Source organism: Canis lupus, chromosome 5 (assembly GCF_003254725.2).
Source record: "Canis lupus dingo isolate Sandy chromosome 5, ASM325472v2, whole genome shotgun sequence".
NCBI lineage: Eukaryota > Metazoa > Chordata > Mammalia > Carnivora > Canidae > Canis > Canis lupus.
The window spans coordinates 48,834,408-48,854,617 of NC_064247.1; the positions used below are offsets into that span (position 1 = coordinate 48,834,408).

A 20,210-nucleotide genomic window follows, 5' to 3' on the forward strand; every position below is an offset into this window, starting at 1 on the left:
GCTTTTTACCAGATGTGCTACCAACTCTAAAAACCTACCATGAAAGTTAAGTAAGTTTTAAAATATCCTGCTCTTGGGATTGGGGACCAGGTCTCTTCTATTCAAGTTAAAGTTAAGAAGGTTATGAGGACTCAAATCGTAAGCTTCTGGTAACATTCACCCCAAAATGGGAAACCAGACCTGTATAAATCTGCAATCTACAGATGTTTCAAGAACAAAAACAAACTAGTTGAAAATATACTAATGAGGAGAAAAGCCAAGGTACATAGAAACCCAGCTGCAAGACTCTTGAGGGCGTATTGGAAACCTTAGGAACAAAATGCAAATTACTTCACTTTCTTCACAATCTGACACTCCTGGTTTTATATTTAATATTTTACATCATTGCTCTGTACGAGAGTGTTCTTTGAAGGTGTTGCTTCTGCCAACAAAATTGAAAAGATGTGTTTAAGGAAGAAACATGTGAAACTTTTAAACTCTGAAACGAAAAAGAGCCCATACTATCAATTTCTAGAGTGAAAATTAAACAAGAAGATCTTTTTAAAAACTTCTTATGGTGATGGTGTTTGATATAACTTTCAAAAAAAGTATCTTGCTTTAGGAAAAATGTTGAATAAAAATGTTGTACTGAGTTCAGAGTGCTTTTGAAGCCCAAAGACCAACTGTTCAGTTTTAACAAACCAACAATGTCTGTTCATTTTGCCCAAATCTTTTCAGCTTAAATATTCACAATGTGCCATTATTACCGAATCATTATCTGCCTTTAGCTCTGACAACAGCATCATACGGCCTATGAAAGGCTCCTTTCTTCTCATGATTAGGCCCTAAAACATTTCCTCATCATACAGTGCTTTTCGACTTCCCAGAATGCATTGCTCAATCACAGTGCTGAAATTAACTGTATGCCACTCTTATTTATCGAGAAAAGAATAATCAAGTACTCCAAACCATGTCATGGGTCGCCCACAATTTTATATCAAATTTCAAGTAATAAAAATATTAACCCTTTCTGGACACTAATTTTTAAAATCTCCAGTTTTTCTTTACTTTTTAGGCTGTTTCTCACAAAAAAAAGTCCACAGTTTGGATTTCTGATGTTCTCTGTAATAGATAGCTTTCACAATGAATTCTAAGTGTACATGGAAGGGATATTCTTAAAAAAAAGACCTGTCCAAATTTTTAGAAGTTTTTATCAGAGCCCTCTTTAAACTGAAATTCTTCTCTTCTTTGCCCAAGAAAGTAGGATTTCCTTCTACTTCGAGAAAGGCACAGTGTGAAACTGCTGCAAATTTATCTTTCTGAAATAAGAAAAAGAAATAAAAGACCCAAGAATAAAACACAGAAATGTTCCAATTCCAGAGTAATTTTGGTTATACCACTAGATAGCACTTCGTCCTCAATTATAATCATAATCTTATTAAGCAGAGAATGTGAGTAATCTTTTTACATATGCTCTTCCTATAAGTGTGACTCCAATAGGTATTTAGAACACAACATTATAAATTAAATTTTAGGCCAATCCTCAAATATCATTAAATTGATTATTTTTATATTTTGGGGAAGCTATATGTTCCAAGTACTCAGTGAATTTAAAAATGGATTATATATCAAATATTACAGTTGCAATATAATCAAAGGATATGCATTGGGTAAACATAAACAGAAAGCACAGAAAATAAGGAAAAAACTATGTACTCACATTGCAAATACTTGTATGAAAAGGGATGGGACTACTTAACACATGTGGATTTGTATTTATTTGTTTTATACCTTCAGCCAGCAGAAGAATGTAAATAAAAACACTTTTTAAACCTCAAAGATACTTACTAACCCATGCATACATTAATCATTCATACTGCATGATTATTGTTCAGTATTTTCTGCAATAACAAATTGGAGGGTGTGGGGGTTATTGTGGGTTTCAGCAAACCACATTCTATTTAGGCAAAGCCAAGTATTAAAGAAAGGCCTAACTTGCCAAACCAAGATAAATACATGCCATTATTATGATTACATAAAAGCCACTGTTCTCAGCGTTACAATTTCTCTTATAATTGGCACTATTATAATTAAATGGATTCATATGTTTACAATTCTTCTTTGAATTGTTAAGTGATTTAGCAATGATAGTGTCTCTAATTTCTTTTAACTATACTGACAGACTTCACTTAATCAGTGGTCTAAATACCGCATTGCCACAATAAATTAGGTAAATACCCAGTAAAGCCTGAATTGCTATTGAGTTTAAGTATGTTATAATAAGGTAGCAAGTAACTTCTCCAAAGCCTGCTGCTGGACTAGCCCACAAACCCACAAATTGGAGGGGACAGGGTAAAGTATTCCAATGGCATTTAAGATATTCTATGAGGGATAGTGAGGCATATGGGCAGGGAAAAATACACACATACAGTTAAAGCCTCGTAGGTTTTGAAACCAAACAGGAAGTAAAAGAGTATTTTAAAATATAAGCATAATTATTGTGAATTTTGGGTCCCTCTTCATCCCTAAGACTGAAAAATTCTTCACTTCTCACCAGGGAGACAATGGCATAAACATGCTCCCCTGATGAAAAATGCCAAGGGAAGATATGCTAATTTACCTGCCATCCCAAAATGGACACTATTATATTTTGTTCTACTGGTGAAAATAATGTGAGACCACTGGTATTTCTTCAAGTACAAGAAAACCATAAGCTTAAAAACTAGATTACTCACACAACACATCAAAACTATATAGCTCTTAAATGTTTTAAAATTGCTTTAAAATAATTAAGGTTACTAGTTTGGAAAATAATTTTTACAAAGGGTGCAAACAATAAGAAAGTATAAAAGGAAAAATGGACCAATTCTGTACCACTGTTTTGTCTGAAATAACCTTCAATCACAAGTAAATACTGTTTTTTTATAAAGATGCTCTACAAATACAAAATGGCGATTGTGCTCTGCTGATAATAATTGCCATATTAGTTATAAGAGCAAAAACCTGCAAACAAATTCAGTATCCAATGCAGAATTGATTTCACAAATAATGTTCTATCTGTATTATGAAATATAACGCAGCCATTTAACACAATGCTGTGGGAAAATGTAAGATGACAGGAAAAGGTGTTTGTGGTATAGCATTACATTTTTAAGAAGGATTTTTAAACATACATATATCTGGAAGGCTAAACCCCAAAATAGCAAAATTTTAATAATGGCATTCCCTAGGTGATCTTTATTTTCTTTTCCCCGAGGTGATTTCATTTTCTTCTCTACTGGATGTATGATGCAAATTATGACAATGGCAGATGAATCTTGTAATAATAAACAGAAGTAAGTTTTTCTTGTTTTTAAGAAAGATATCATGATGCAAGGCATTTGTGCCCTAGGTATTTAAATCACTCCTATCAAATTCGATCCTAAGAGTAGATGCATTTTAGAAATGTTCCTAAGTTTTTTGGTGGTCTAGTGCTAATCACTACTTACTAAATTGTGCTAGATTTCTAAAAGTGATCAGGAAGAAAAGTTCAGAGACACAATAAATACAAACTATTATTAGATTACTACCATGAAATTCTCTTATAGAAAAATTAAGTAAAAAACAACTCTTAAAATTTAAAAACTGTCAAGAAGTATACTGAGAGCCAGAAAGCTTATGTTATTTTGTTCAAGGATACATAATTTAGTTAACACGCCTAGATAAAAAAATATAGATTATTAGGCTTGGTTCATAAGAAGCAAGTGAAGTCAGTCTTATTGGGTAAAAACTGAAAATAAAATATAATGGATATGCAGAATTAAGATAAAACTGGCTTTTGCACTTTTACATTCTTTGACATTCTAAATGATGAATGAGAACCCAAAGCTGTCTGGTTTGGTTTCCAAGTTTCAATGGAGACACCAAATTTCCAGCCAAAATGAAGTAAAATTCTTCTATATTCCCTAAAAAATTCAAAATCCTTGTAAAAATCTTCTAAAGATGGCTTCAGAAAAACAGCAATTCTACTACACACACTTTATAATGCGCATTAGATGTGGGGGATCATGTAGTCAGGAAACAGAATGCCCAGACTTGTATTTCTATTTTATATTAATCATTTTTGATACTTGAACACTGACAAAATTGCTGAATCTCCTTGTTCCTTCTCACCTATTCCTCTGGACAAAACACAGCTAATAATTCTACAACAATGTCCAGATGTGCACTCTTAAAAGCAATGAACTAATACTTGGAACACAGACATAATAGTTGTTCAGTACTTACACACTAGATAAACAGAGTGAATGAATGAAGTTTGAGGGCAAATTTACAGAAACCATAAAAAATGCACAATAGATGAAAAGAATTCTACTAAGCATCTGAATTGTGTTCCAAACAAAAGTAACCAGGTAACCACTAAAACTGACTTTGCAGAGGTGCTATGATTGACTGTATTATTAACAATGTTTAAAATACAATAGACATAAACAAACCCCAGGTACAAAAGGGCTATTTCAGGAGATGTCCAGTAAGGCTGACAATTCTAATCAAGGCAAATACAATCTTATTTTCAACTCACAAGTCTTGATAATTTCAAGCTATGTACATGATGGAACAGTTCAACAGCAAGCTAAGAATTTGCTAAATCTCTATATTAAAGATTTTCTCAAACTGGCCAGTATCCAAATATTTGGCAGTATGTGTTATTCCTAATTTTCCCAGCTGTAACTGGGACACTTCACAGCAAAAGACTCCCTGCTGTGGGTTTTCTAACCCATCTGAATCTTCCATAGATTATCCCTTCTCTTCACTCCCATAGAGGGGATGAAGGACAAGTAGAGCTAATCTTTTTGGCAATGGCAGTCTTCCGGCCTGTTTAAGTAAGTAAATAAACAAATAAAACCCCCAAAACCTGAGGTTCATGGGTTACGGTATATTCCATACACATCCACACACCACAATTCATGGAATGATCATTTTGACATCACATTCTTTTAGTGCTTGAAAAAAAAACCTATAATATCTTTTATACATGGTATAAAAACATAACATTATTATTATGACATTATAGCCAAATATTTTAGAAATTATATGTAAAATGAAGAGCAGAATTAATTGTCCATCCTTGGTTTGTGTCTTTTACAGTGCCATGGTAAATCGTGCCTTGGATTCCCATTCCTGAGTGTGCTGAAGAGTCTCTGTGAACTGGAGGTTCATAAAAGCCCAATCTCCATTAGTGTAAAACATTTAACGAGCTTAGCCCAACATACAGTAAATCTCCAACACCTATCAATAGAAATGTTTATACTCTTAGACCAAAAAACACAAACAGATATTATTCATCCTATTATCATTAGGATCAATACTAAACTTTTGGAATCCCATATTTCTTTTGGAAATGATGAAAGCCATGGCCTCTCCTCCCAAGAAAACACATATATATACTCACAAACATAAACTACTTTGTGTGACAATTCAGGGAGTTCTCAGATACTCTGAAGTCAGTATGTGAATGGAGGTAAAAAAAACTCCCATTTCAATTAGAAGACTCCCAGATGAGCTTATCAACATATCTTAAAATTGTCAAATGTTCAGAGGTGCAAAGGCAAAAGACTCCAAATGCACTACAAAAAAATGAGTGGTACCTTAATTCAAAATAGGTATCTGCATATTTAGCTATGTGCTTTCTATTTTAATTACTTAGCAACAATGAGGTAATTGTGTTTGGCAAAGGCTATCGACGTAGTGAAACACATAAACATCCCCACCAGCTTTCTCCTTAAGCTTTTGCTGAACAAGAAGGAAACCACCATTTATTAATATCTTCTATGTGCCAGTGATTATGTTAAACACTTTCAGACATTACCTCATTTTTTTCTTGGTAACAATGCCACAATATAGATACTATCATTACCCTTTGTAAGATTGAAGAAATTGAGGTTAACAGATTAAGAAGCAGCATGCCTGAAGTCCCCAAGTTCTTAAGTGGCAGAGTCCAGGCTGAATGCAGTGTCTGATCTTAAGCCTTTATTCTGCTAGTTTATGAGTTTATAAACTACTGAAATCAGGTTTGTTCTAATCTAATGCTATTTCAGGAAGCCTGAGAAACCTTTCCTCTCCAAAATAAAGGTTAGTCATGTATGGGGTGGTGAGGCAAATACTTCATATCCTCCTTTGACCTGTGTCTCCAAAGTTCTATTTCCCAATCTTGAGCTTTTCCCAGCAAGATCCAGCTCAGGTCCTGTGGGACCATCTCTTCCTGACTTTCACTCTCAGGGATTATTAACCAAAACTTGTACTCCAGAACAGCTCTTAAAACACAGGTAAAAAGAAGCTAAAGGGAAATATATATGTATATTATATAATATATATATGTAATACATATATCTCTCACCTGTTCTAACTATAAATCTTATAATTACTTATAGTTCTCTTCCAGGCATAATTATGCATATTAATAAGAATTCATAAAACAGATACAAGCTATTTCAAAGTTTAATCAACCTCCTTTCTAGAGAATATATACACAGACAATTAAACAAAATGGGACAGTAAAGATTACTGCTACACACTGATACCAGAGATAGTACATGAATAATTATACCAAACATTTGTCTCAGAAGCAATTAATTTGCCTGTGCAATCAATCACGTCCTGTTGAATTGCTCAGTTTTTAAAAACTAAACTCAGTATCCAGTTCAAATGAAACCATGAAATTTTTTCAAGTTTCAAGAACCAAATGGAACAATTTCTATGTTTTGCCATAACATTCTACCTACTACTGGTCACCAGAATAAGAAGTAGATACCTTCCTTTGAAAGTCCTAGATTCACCTTAATTTTTTTTTTTTAACGAGGAGGTTGTGGAGTCGATAGAAAAAAAAAAACACCCTGGAACACACAGTACTGAATTTGGTATCCCAAGAAGTAAAGGCCACTTATATTATACAGATACATCTTTTCCAGGAAAGATTCAATGATGACAACCCTGGATTCTTACCCAAATCTCAGAGCCCTTCTAGAAACGAGGGCTACATATCACCAAGAACTGCATATGGTGATGCTCACTAAAGGCCTAAAGGCTAATGCAGTGAAGGATAGTGAACCAAGAAAGTTCAACGGTGCAAAACAGCACTACTAGAGTGCAGCAGCACTGTGCAAAGTTTATAGCCATCAATATTTCTCCTTGCATTTCGGAACATCAACAGTCTGGGGGGATTATCACGTCTTCAGTAAATAAGCAATCAAGTAGAACAAAGGACTCTTTAACCAAAGTGAGGAACGTATGTGATGACCATATATGTTCGGGCTTAAGTCCTCATTCCTCCTATTTAGTTTTACCTGTTTGGGGTGGGAATGACACTGGCAGAGCAGAGGGAAGAATCTAATTCTGAGTCACAGGAAAAAGGGATGGACAAGTCGTGGAATTCTTCAGGCCATTGTGTTACTGAAATAAGGTAACAGACAGCCATTTTGTAGTGACCTGATTCACACAGGCAATATAAAAAAAAAGAAGTCATTTATAGGTCAGATATCATCATCTTTGTTTAATTACAGCTTGTTAGAAGGAGAATTGGTTCATCTTACCTACTTGAAAAAGTCACACTTCTACAATGACAGTGAGGTGTGCTTTAAAAGCCTGCTATGTTCAGTGGTTATTACTGGAAAAGACTTCTCTATTCATCGGCTACAGAGGAACTGAATTTTTATCAGTGGAGCTATCTTCTGATTTAGTTTTGATGTTTTACCTCATTCTAAATGTATCTAATGATGTCTCCTAAAGAAAAGTTATGGTCTTTTTATTTAAAAAAAACATTTTTAAAAAGATTTTATTTATTTATTCATGAGAGACAGAGAGAGAGGCAGAGACACAGGCAGAAGGAGAAGCCGGCTCCATGCAGGGACTGTGACGTGGGACCGGATCCCGGGTCTCCAGGATCACACCTGGGCTGAAGGCGGTGCTAAACTGCTGAGCCACCCGGGCTGCCCAAGTTATGGTCTTTTATCTTCAACAGTGGGTGACTTTAATGCTTTTGTTTTTAGAACAGGAAAAATTTGGAACATGCTTATCAAAAATGCATAGCATTACACAATCTGTAGTTGCAATGGACACAGCCCCATTAGAATTTTTTAGCTGTGTTACAAATAATGGAAACATTTGTATGTGATAGGCTTTATACTTCAAATACCAGTATAATCATTTTTAAAAGTTTGGCAATATGAAAGAATCTATCAAATATACTTTGTATTTCTCTTCATTAAAAACACATTTTAAAGCAATGCTACAAATTCTGTCTAGATACTATTTTTTCAGTTTTAAAAGAAATTTACTCACTGAAAAACTCTACATTTTAATAAATATATAACTGCAGGCTATGTCTTCTGCTGAAGACTCCAGACATGTCATAGTACTATCTGGTGTTAGGAAAGAGGAAAAGTATGTCTCTTAATATTTGCAGTGCTTCACAAACTTTATTATAATAATATAGAAGTTAAGCCTTAGGGAGCTAAGAAAGTTTATAGAAGTTTAGGCCAATTTCACAAGTGTGCTGATTTTATCAAGCAAAGTATCTAACTTTGGTGCCATTTCCTATATTGGCCATGGAAGTATTAAATAAAATATGCATTTATAAAACATCTTCAGTTCTGCAAGAATGCCAAATATGAAATAATAAAAGATAGGGAAGTCCTCAGGAAGCTAGGCTTAGGAACAGTATAGTTTATAGGTGACAACACGGGATCTGGGGACAGAGTTCATGTCATATGCTCAGATTCAGATGTGACAGTTTAGCAATCTGAGAAAAATCTCTTAAATTCTCAGAGCCTCAATTTTATCATCCATAAGATGGAATATGATGCTGGTGATAGCGGTAAAAATACTAACAACAGTTTAATTTCTTCAGTGAGCAATTATAACGTTCAGATAAGGTGTGTGAGCCAGTTTGCAAGCTGTTAACTGATATGCAAATGTAACTTATTAGTAGCTCAACTTCTAACTTCCATTAACCACACACCACTCCCCTGGCTCCTAATCCCAATTTCCATCACTGAGATCCACACAAGATATTAGCATAACTCTTACTTTCCAGGATTTTTTATTTATTTATTTTTTTACTTGCAAAGCTAAGAGTGGGGCTCCATTTAACTTAAGTGGTTCAATCCAAACTGGAAAAGCAACTCCCTGCAAGAAATATCCTGATCAACTCTAATAGAATACAGGAGTGAGCCCCACTTCTGACCGACCACAAGATAGAATTCTCTCTCTGATTCCATCCAGGAATTTATATCTTTTAATCAACTGTCCACTCAGTCCCAGGTAGTCATGAAATGACGCCCTCTACACATCTATAAGAAAAAAGCCCAATCATGGCTGGCCACCTGCAGGTCTGATTGAGAGCACCTCCAAACTCCCATACTTTTAATGAAATGCAGTGGTGCTATCTTCTAAACCAGGCAGGTCAGTAGTTTGATTCTTGCTTTCTTGGCTTCCATCCTTCCCTGCTCGAGTCCTGAACCATATAACCAAAGCCCTGCGCGCTCCTGATGCATCAGCAGGCCTTACGCTCTTTGGCAGGGGGTGGAGGGCATCATCTGAGTGCAGTGTGAAAGAGCAGGGCAGCCGGGAGAAGTTGAGTAATGTGCACTCTGACCATATTTCAAGCCACCCGAATTGCGAAGTCGTTGGTAAATGCTAAAGGGAAAAGTGGATTTTACTGCCCCTTTATGGAAACCCTGATGTCCTTTCCAAGAAACTATACTCTAGCAATAATAAATATTCAGCATACAGTTATCTGGTATCAAGGGCATTTTATCCAAGGAAAACAATAAAATAAAATCACCACAGAGCTGAGGTCCTTCAAACTCAGATTCAACCTGGGTAGAAAACAATGCCCATGTGACAGTGAAGATTTAAATGACATATCATCAACTCGAGATGAAAATGGACAAAGAAAAAAACAAAACAAAACACAGGCCCATCATGAACAAGGTTATGTACACTAGCTTGTCCTTGGAGATCTGGATTTGCAAATGTGTCCCACGTCTATCTTTACAACCTTCCTCTCCTGTTGACATTGAAACAACCACACATAATCTGTAGCAGGCATGCTGGGCGTCTAACGAAAATAGCATCCCAAGTCAGGAGCATCAGGACTGACACGTTAGTGAACTCAAATATCAGCTGCCCACCAGAAACTTTTAAGGGTCTGAATCAAAGTAGGTGAAATGGCTGGAGGAACCAGAAGCATTTTCCCATGCTGTAAGTATTTGCATGCAGCCAAATTCACACCATGTTAAATTTAAAATTTCATTATTGTTATTCTTGAGGTTATGCTTTCCTGATTTTTGTCTTTATCTTCTTTTGCACTCACGGAAACTGATCTAACTCCCAGACGCCAGAGAGCACAGCAATGAGGGAAAATGCTGGGCTAGGGGAAACCATCAGGGAAGAGCCATGGCGAGCCTCCCCAGATGCCTCTGCCAGGTCACCAATGGTGAGCGGGCCGCAGCGTGAAGACAGCCAGGGAAAACTGCACACTTGAGGAAAAAGCTAATGCAGCTGCCAAATTGAAAATAAGTATGGTCGACTTTCAATTATCCCAAGTGGTTTAACCACACGGCTTCCTTCTTCCCACTGCCCAACCTCAGTCTGGGCTGCAACCCAGACGCTGAGCAGGGTGGGGGTCTGCAAGTCTGAATGGAGTGTCTGTGTCTGAAGGTGTGGTCCCAGCTCTACGGAATGGCGAATGTTCTTTCAGGAACCGAGCGGCAAAGTTCTCTTTTAACAATAGGACCGTCACAATATATACGAATGAATGTTGTTAATAAAAGCTATGTTACATACCTTGAATCTTATATAAAATTAAGTTCTATAACACGATAGGCAGAGGCTTAGATGACAGAAGAAAACTATAAATTTTGTTTGTTCATTCCTTTGCTCGTTCATTTACTCATAAAGTTTTATTAAATCCTTACCACGTTATATGTTGGACACGATCTCAGGCACTCTGGACATAGAGATGAAGACAATTCATTTCCTACTCATGGGACTCACAGTCCATGCTGGATATGAAACCCTGAGAATTCAAAAATCATGCTTCTAAATCTAAAATATCCTTTTAGGGGCACCTGGGTGGCTCAGTCGGTTAAGCATCTGCCTCAGGATCCCAGAGTCCTGGGATCAAGGGCGCAGGGAGCCTGCTTCTCCCTCGGCCTCTGCCCCTCACCCCCCACTTGTGATCTTTGGCACTCTCTCTCTGTCAAATAAATAAAATAAAATCTTAAAAAATATATATCCTTTTAGACTATTCTTTCACTGTCCTTGAAGTAAATGTAATTTATTTGGCAGCTCTATAGGACAAGAAGCTGTGTGTCTCTCAAAGCTGACATACAAAAAAATTTTCATTGGGGTAAAAGGTGAAGTTTCAGCAGCAGGTGGGATCTGTGGTTTGTTTCTATCTCACCTTGTACTCCTGAGCACAGAAAGCCAGCTTGCTTGCATGTCCCTCTTTCGAAAACAAACTTCTATGGTAAAGCTATCACCCCTCCTTGAAATCTCTCACAACCAACCCCCAATCTCTTACAACATATCCAACAACCCAATCTGCTCATTCAAATTTACACCCTAAGTGTGTTTGATTAATGAAGGCTAAAACCTCCACTGAGATTTTCTCTTAAAAAAAACAAAAAACAAAAAACAAAAAAACAAAAACAAAAACAGACCCCTTCTCCAAAAATCTCTACCTTATGGAATATGGGGGAGAAAACATGTTTAATTGTGAGGAGCATTTCCCGGTGTCACTTATTTACTCAGGATATTTATGAGCTACATTTTAAAAGAAGTTAATTTAGGCTCTCAGAAAATTGGGTTTCAGGTACCTGGGTAGCTCGGTGGGTTAAGCATCCAACTCTTAATTTGGGCTTAGGTCATCATCTCAGGATTGTGAGATCAAACCCCATGTTGGGCCCTGTGCTGGGTGTGGAGCCTGTTCAGGATTCTCTCACTCCCTCTTCCTCTGCCCCTCATTGCCCTCCCTGCTCACATGTGCTCTCACTCAAATAAATAAACAAACAAATAAGGATTTCTTCACTTGTAAAATGGGAATAATGATTATAAGACTTCAAACACTGTTGAGCAAATTGCATGAGATAATTCATGAAAGCATTTAGCTCAGTATCTGTCTTTTAAAAAATAAGCTGTTACTATTTATTATCATCATTTGGCAATTTCTTCTTTAAGAAAAAGTTTTATTTTTAAGTAATCTCCATACCCATAATGGGGCTCGAACTCACAAACTCGAGATCAAGAGTCACGTGCTCTACTGATTGAGCCAGTTAGGCACCCCATGGCAATTTATTCTAAACTATAACTAACCACTGATTCAAAAAGTGAGACAGTCATGAACCAAAATTTTCTCAACACTAGTAAAGCTTCTCAATGACTGGGAAACACAATTTTATTGTATCACACATAAAAAAAAAAATGGGTACTGTTTGTTTTTTAAGTTAACAGATGCAATTCATTGCAAAGCCCCAGAATGTTCTAAGTGTGGAGGCAGCACTCATGAGAGGATTTCTTCAGGCTCTAGAATGAGAGACAGTGAGATAGATTGTGAGTTTTTGAGTGTGTGTGTGTGTGCGTGTGTGTGTGAGAGAGAGGGAGAGAGAGAGTTCTAGTGTGTGTGTGATGGGGGAAGCTCCTTAAAAGAAAGTCACAAATAACCCAGCACAATAATTTTGGGAGCCCAGTTTAGTGGGGAAAAAAACCCTATCCCTTAACCGGCCAGATACATGAACTACCAAAAAGTCCCTGAACTTACTCATTTCAGTTCACTCAACCAGAGAAGTGGGAAGAAGGTTATTCTAAGATACCAATAAGCCACAAAAGTGTACAAACTTCCTTCCTAATACAGCACACTCCTTGCAATCTATTTCCTTGCTTGAAATTTATTGCTATAAATACAGAGCATGAAAAATGTGAAATGATGCCAGTTCAGCCATCACTTTGGCCCCGATCCTTTGCTAAATTTATGCATCTCTCTAGCTTGTTTAAATGCCAAAGAGCTAGGCAAACTAGAAGAATATTATGCTCTTCTCTTCGGGAAAGAAGTCCACCTGAGCAACGCATGCAGATGGAGACAAAAAGCCAAGGGAAAAGGAATAAAAATGTTCACTTTTGCAGATGAGAATAACAGGTTTGAGGTGTCCAATCAGGAAGGATTACAATAAAATCCTCTTTCAATACACTTTTTGGAAATCTTACACATTTCCCAATGCCGTATCCATTTCTCCAGTCTTTGTACAATAATGGAGATACACACACACACACACGCACGCACACACACATCCACGTAACAGAATAAGGTATGATTCAGCAAGAGAAAAGCCAGAGATGCATGGGCCATACTAGAAAGCATCTATAAGGATAGCACTCAATAAAAAGTAGTTTTTCATGATTCAGGACTGTGATGGATGCTGCATAAATTTGCATGTGCTACCAATTCTCAATTCTCTCATGTTTATGTGCCCCCTGTCTACATGTGGAGTTAATGATAATAATTTAAGCCCTAATATGTTCAAGGGAAAAACGTTACACTCAAAGCTTGGACTTGTGCAAACTAATGATTTTTTTCCTGAATATAGGAATACCACAATACAGCAGAACTGAGTTGTTTTATTGCCTTTGTTACCTGCCGTAGGGGCAATTGGAAGACTTATTTTGAGTTTGCCTACCTTCCCTCTACAATCTTATTCCAAAATGAGAAACCACGTTTCCCAATGCATAGAGGAGGGAGCCCTGGGCTGAGGAAACCAAAGGTATTCCTATCCTTGCTGTGATTCTGTCATCCTTATTATCAGGTTTATACACTTTGCCTGGCTACCATCAGTTTCTGTCCAACAACACCTGGCCTCAGCATGAGAAGGTCTTTGAGGATCTTACATATATATTTATAATCATGAGTCTACCATAGTGCTCTGCACAAATAGAAAAAGATCTGGAAGGAAATACTCAAGGTGTTAATACACTGATTTTAGCTGATGGAACTGTATATGATTTCTCTTCCTTTTACTTTGCTATATTTTCCAAATGAGCTACAAATAGCTCATATTACGTTTGATAATAAAAGTACTTAAAAATAAAGACATTAGTTTTGAGCCTAGGTACATGCTGTATAGCACAGTATGTAGTACAGAGCCTAGGTGCTCTGTACTTTGGAGCCTACCTGATTCTTGCTCTCAAAGAGATTACATGGAAAGATGAATTTTTTTTAAAAAATGAATATACCAAAACAAAATTACAATATACAATATAGTATATTGTATACAATATATACAATAATATACAAAATTAGGGTTTAATTTAACCTTAAATGATTAATGATGGATTCCAAAAGAGCAAATCTGAACACAAATAACTACTTTTATGGAACAAACAGGTTTCAGTTTCTCCAAAATCAAATATGTAAATTTGACAGACAATGCAAGCTCTCAAGAGAGAGCTGTTTTCTTCTAGAAAAAAAAACTTCTACTTAATATCATTAGAATGCAATATATCATTTTTCTGAAAAGAAAAATATTTGTATTTTTTAGTTTCCAGGCTCTCTTAATTCAGGAATGCTTTGGGGTCCTTTACCCAGGGCTTTTCTAATGCAGCAGGAAATCTACTCTATTCCCAGACAGCACTGGGAATGACTTCTCTAACTGGTCATCTAATCAAAGGGGATGTTACCAGTGTGAACCTCATTCAGTACTTTCTCCTAAACATCTCATAAAATAAGTAGTTTTCCACTGCCCACTACTAATCACCAAGAAACCAGTCATATCTGAACCCTTTTTAAAGTCTTAAATCTTAGACTCTAAACTGCTTATTAAAAATTTTACATCGTATTCTGAATAGGTACTTTATGAAAATTGACAATGGGAAGAAAAACCAGGGCAGCTTTGTTAATATAAGAATAACAGCAAGCCACCCATTATGTGCCCTAGAACTTCCATGCAGTGTCTGATTTAATTGTCCTACCAACCCAGTGATAGACTGCTATTATTTTACAGACAGCCAACTGGACCTTGGAAAGACTAAGTAACCTAAGGTCATAAAGCATAGCTCCCAACTCAGATCTCCTCGACTCCAATGACCATGCTTCTCATCTGTCAAACTGCTTCCCTCTGAATTAAAAGAGTGGGAGCTTGGGTCTTTTCAAAGCTAAAACACAAAGCAAACATGAAGACAGAAAAACCACCAAAACACTCTTTTCCTCTTCATGTTTTTAAACCACTAGCTATTTCTCCTTCTTCTGCTGAGCTCATTCCGAGTCTGGCACAAAGCAAGCTGCACTTGGGCAGAGTATGGCAGAAAGAAGGACAAGTTGGTCAGAATGAGCTTGCAGCAGGGTCTTCAGATGCAAGATCTCATTGGTGGATAAGAACAAGAGTTTGATCATAATGCTGTGAATAAAAAAGAGAAAAGGATGATCAGTTATAGGGAAAGCTTCAGAGTATTAAAGTGGTCTCTCCTAGTTAACTTATCAAAGAAAGAAAGCACTTGACCTGTTCCTGCCATATCATGGTTCTACTGAGAATGTTCACTTCTTAAAAAATACTTCGTGTGCTATAGATAGTGCCTTACCTTATTATTTTGTGAGAAGCTGAGTCAAAAAAAAAAAAAAAAGTTCAGTACATATATGAGGCATACCATTCTATCCCATATACTGAATGAAACTTTGCTCAGTTCTCTTTTTCTCAGCAAAACCACACACAAACACCGAGATGAAATGTGCACCTTCCTCCCACAAATGGTAACTCGTGGAATATTATTACCATGGGAGTAGATTCTAATCTCTGAAAAACTTGTGTGTGAATCAATAAAAGGCCTACGCCTAGCAAAAGCAAAGGAAAGCAAAATAGTGAATGCAGTGGGGACACCAGAGAATGCTTTTCATTCATGAATCACTTGGCTGCTGGTGCCAAAAAAGTCCCACTTCATAGAAGAGAGGGTCACAGGAATTCCATCTGGGCACATCTTAACAGCGCAGCGCCTCTGTAGCCACGCATGAGCATTCACGGCTACATCTTTCCCTGGGCTCCTTGTGCACTTCCAGGGGATCAACTGAACCCTCCATGTCCTACGTGTACCCAGGCTACTTTTTAGTGACAGCTGTCAGGTTGGGAAGGGAAGCACATGTAAGTGGAATTAGTAAGTCTGCCAGGACAAAATCATGAAGTTGGAAAGGAAAGGACAAAGGAAAACACAGACATCACAGCTAAACAAGTTTTAAATTGCCTCGTGGTCTTGTTTTTAAATTTAAAAATCTTGGGGAAAGAACACATAGGGATATATGTGAAATGAGTCTATTGTTTATTACTCAGAAATGATTTCCCAGTGTCTACTTACGTCTGAAAGAAGTAAAATGGCTGAAGAAAAATACCAGCTGTTCCCCAAATCAGTTCACTAGATCTCATTTCAAAATCTCAAACCTTGTACAAAATTTTGGTCTTCTTATCCTACTTCTTAGTCTATCTCAGCTACAAAATCTCTGAACCAGATCACCAGATATGGGGTCCCCTGGTTGTCTACAAGTCTAGTCCACCGTTGGACTTCTTCAGTAATTACAATGACCTTCATACTGAATTGACTTCTGTCTGCCTCTCTCAGGCATTGATCCTAGGTATACACCTACAGCCATCAAGCGTTCACTTACTCGTTGATATGACAGCTCTTCAAAACAACAGGGATGTTGGCCTCAATGCATAGGTTTGCAGGCAACAATATAAAGTGTGTGTGTGTGTGTGTGTGTGTGTGTGCGCGCACTGCCATACGTTTGGTTTGAGAGTATTATGATAAGCAGAAAATAACACTTTTGAAAGGCAAAGGAAAAAAGAAGGGCTCTGTGACTATCTTTGTTCTTTTCCAAAAGTTAGTACCTAATTAATTTATATTTTTTGGGAAGACACCTTGCATCTTTAAAATGCTTTCTTGTAACATCCAATGTTAAGGGAAATTCCATCTAGACAGAGAATGCACAGCAAAGGAGGAAATATGTGTCTCTGAGGTCACACTGACAAGAATGATCAAAACTGGGGAAAGAAAACCTTCAAATTGACTTCTAATCATGCCTATGACTGGAAGAGAAAACATGCCAGTCCCTGGTTTCAGTTTAAAGCCCACAGAAGCCCAACCTGTTTCCTGTCCTGTCAGCACAGTGAAATTGGGCTGATCTGAAGTCTTGCTAGCTGCCAAGGTAGTATCTGTAGCTTTTCTTCCTAATAATGGCTGAACCAAACCTTGAAAGCTTCTCAGCAAGAAACTGTGCATCAACTTGGATAAGATTTCATGTGCTGACAAAAAGACTGTTTTCAAATGAATACAAAATATTGAAAAATAAAATACTTTCACCCATGAAAGTCATATATATACACACACATATATATACATACATATATATACATACATATGTGTGTGTATGTGTGTGTGTATATATATATGTATATATGAACTTTGTGCCTAAAAAATCCTGCAAAATAAAGAGTAAAGCCTCATTGTAGGATATTTGTTGAATATTGTAAAACTGTAAATCGATACAAAATATTGAGACCTGTGACAACAGTGAAACAAATACTGGATCACTGAAGTTCTCAGTTCACTCACCGAACCTCTTGGTCCTGCCTCTTGGTCCTGCCTTTTCTGATAACCGAGTGTTTGAGCTATGCCTGTCTCACAGCTTCCTGACCTTCAACTTTCACATTTTTAAAATGAAGAATCCAGTGGATAGATCATCTCCAGGGGCTGGAAATTTGCATGATTCTAAAATGTTCTGTATTTTTATATCATTACTGCAGTATCTATGAAAAAGCCTCATTTCTGAGAGCTAGCTTTTCAGAAAATCTGTTAAATGAACCTTCAGAGAAATTGAAATGCTGTATTTTATTTAGGCTAAGCCTTCTGAAAAGTCTTAGGCAACTTAGCATAATGGTAAGATCACAAAATTTAAAAAAATAGAAGAGTACAGACTCAAGAGTTGAAGACTAGCTAGGTTCAAATCTAGTTCTACGACTTATGTGCTAGCAACATGACCTGGAATAAATGGATTCACCTCTTGTGTTTCAGGTTCTTCATCTGTCAAATGGGAATAATAATGGCATGACCTCATAGGGGGTCATAGACAGTAAGGACATAACTGAATTGACAACGAAATAAGTTTATGATGGGCAAGAGACTTGAAATCAACCAATGTGTCCTAGAACTAAGCAAAGTGTGTTTAAGCTAGGAGAATACAACCTCAGTGCCTAGGATAGTGGGTACTAAATAAACAGTTGCTGAGTGAATGAATGAGCAGACTCAGAGAGTAAACACCTCTACCTAAATATTTTCAGTATCACCCAGTATATGCCAGAAGAATGCTAACAAACCGAATCACTGGCTGCAGCTGCCTACAACTCACCACCCCTAGTAGGTAAGAACAGCAGCTGAGTTTGTTCTACTAAAGTGAAGGTCAACATCCAATCTCCACATAGCTTTGTTATCTTCAGTAACCACATCAACTCAAGAGGGCTATAAGGTAGACTAAGGCAATTATAGTATGGTCAAATGTCTACAACTAGAAATTAAATAAAATTTAGTGCATTTTTGCTTCTTCGTCTTTGTAAGAAATGAAGCTAGATACAAATAAAAGGAAAGTCACTTAAAACATCTAGGATTACACAGTAAAGGCACTTTTTAAAAAAGATTTTATTTATTTATTCATGATAGACATAGAGAGAGAGGGGTAGAGACACAGGCAGAGGGAGAAGCAGGCTCCATGCCAGGAGCCCGACGTGGGACTCGATCCCGGGACTCCAGGATCGCGCCCTGGGCCAAAGGCAGGCGCTAAACTGCTGAGCCACCCAGGGATCCCCAATAACGGCACTTTTAAAAAAAAGATGGTCCTTATATCAGCTATTACCCTTTAGGGTCATTTACACGCATGCTCTAAATCCAAATTGAGGTATGGGTAGGACTATAGAAAGCTTTGTGGCCCAAGGACAACTTCCAAAGATCTTGGTATGAATCAGTATAAGCCTGAATAACTTGCAGTCCATCAGCTAAGCAGCTTCAGTTCACTAATCACAAATTCATCCTGATCCTTTGAGCCTATGGCTGAGTAGATGAAAATCTGAAGAACAAACTAATCAGAGGTTTTTCTAGACTAGGTCCACTTCAAGAGGGCCAGAGGAAAAGTGGATGCCACTTTGATGAGAACGTTTGGATAAAGAAAGGTCCCTGCCCAGTTCATCATTTCCTAAATTCCTAAGCAGCCAGTGGGGCAAAAAAAAAAAAAAAAAAAAAAAAAATTCCTTTAGAATTTTTGGAAGAGGGATTCACAAGATCTATATGTAAAGAAACAACTTCTTCTTTGGTCAAAAGGAGTATTCACAGGCCACAGAAAATACACACACCTTAAAATCTACCCTGAGACACAGGGTCAAACGGTACTGGAGCCTGGCAACTGGCCATGATTCTGGAGATGTAGGGATTTCCCTAAGTGTATCCTCACCACTGTATAGCCTGGCTGGTACTGAAGTAGATTACTTTCATTTCTGTTTCCCTTTCAGTCCAAACAATCGTTATTGATCATCACCATTACAAACAGCTGTCATATGCACTAAGAAAATTGGTCCAGCATCAAAGACCAACTCTTATACATTTAATGGTTAATACAAACCAGACTCAACTACCATAAGACAACAGAAGCCATGTGCAGTGGGTAAAAGGATAAAGAAGAAGGTGAGTGATGGCAGGTGGGGCAGAAGACACATGTATTCCTTATTCCACAAAAGGCTGGCAGCAGCTTGAAAGCTAAGCAGGATTTCCACAAGCAGAGGGAGGAGTCAGCACCCCAGTCACAGAACAGGTATAAAAAAAAGGAGAGGGGGACAAGTCAGGTACAAAATATACATCTGTTTTGTAAATAAGGGAGGATGATGAGTGGTCTTATGTTAACCTCATGCTTTAGTTTTGACATGTACACTTTAGTGTTTGAGGTGTTAGCATTTACACTGTCTCCCTATTAATAATACTACTGATAGATTCAAAGTATTCCTGAACTCATTCCAGTATAAAATTCCCCTGCCTACAACATCTTTTCTACCACTTGACTCCTTCATTTAGACAGGGCAGGCTTTAAAATGTGGCTTGCGGAGAAAAGTGAAACCACAGGCACCAATGGTTCTCCGAATAAAAAACACATTTTGAAATAAAATAAAGGTTAAGCTCTC

General features: G+C 37.2%; 1 protein-coding gene and 1 long non-coding RNA gene across 17 annotated transcripts in view; one reads left to right on the forward strand and one right to left on the reverse strand.

Annotated features, from left to right (window-relative positions):
• NFIA (nuclear factor I A) overlaps positions 1-20,210 on the reverse strand; it is a 373,774-nt gene that overhangs the window by 235,023 nt on the left and 118,541 nt on the right. The gene's annotated exons all lie outside the window — the stretch shown is intronic.
• On the forward strand, positions 9,869-11,075 carry LOC125755129 (uncharacterized). The gene is made up of 2 exons (XR_007410817.1): positions 9,869-10,218; positions 10,352-11,075. It is a non-coding gene; the product is annotated as an uncharacterized LOC125755129 (long non-coding RNA).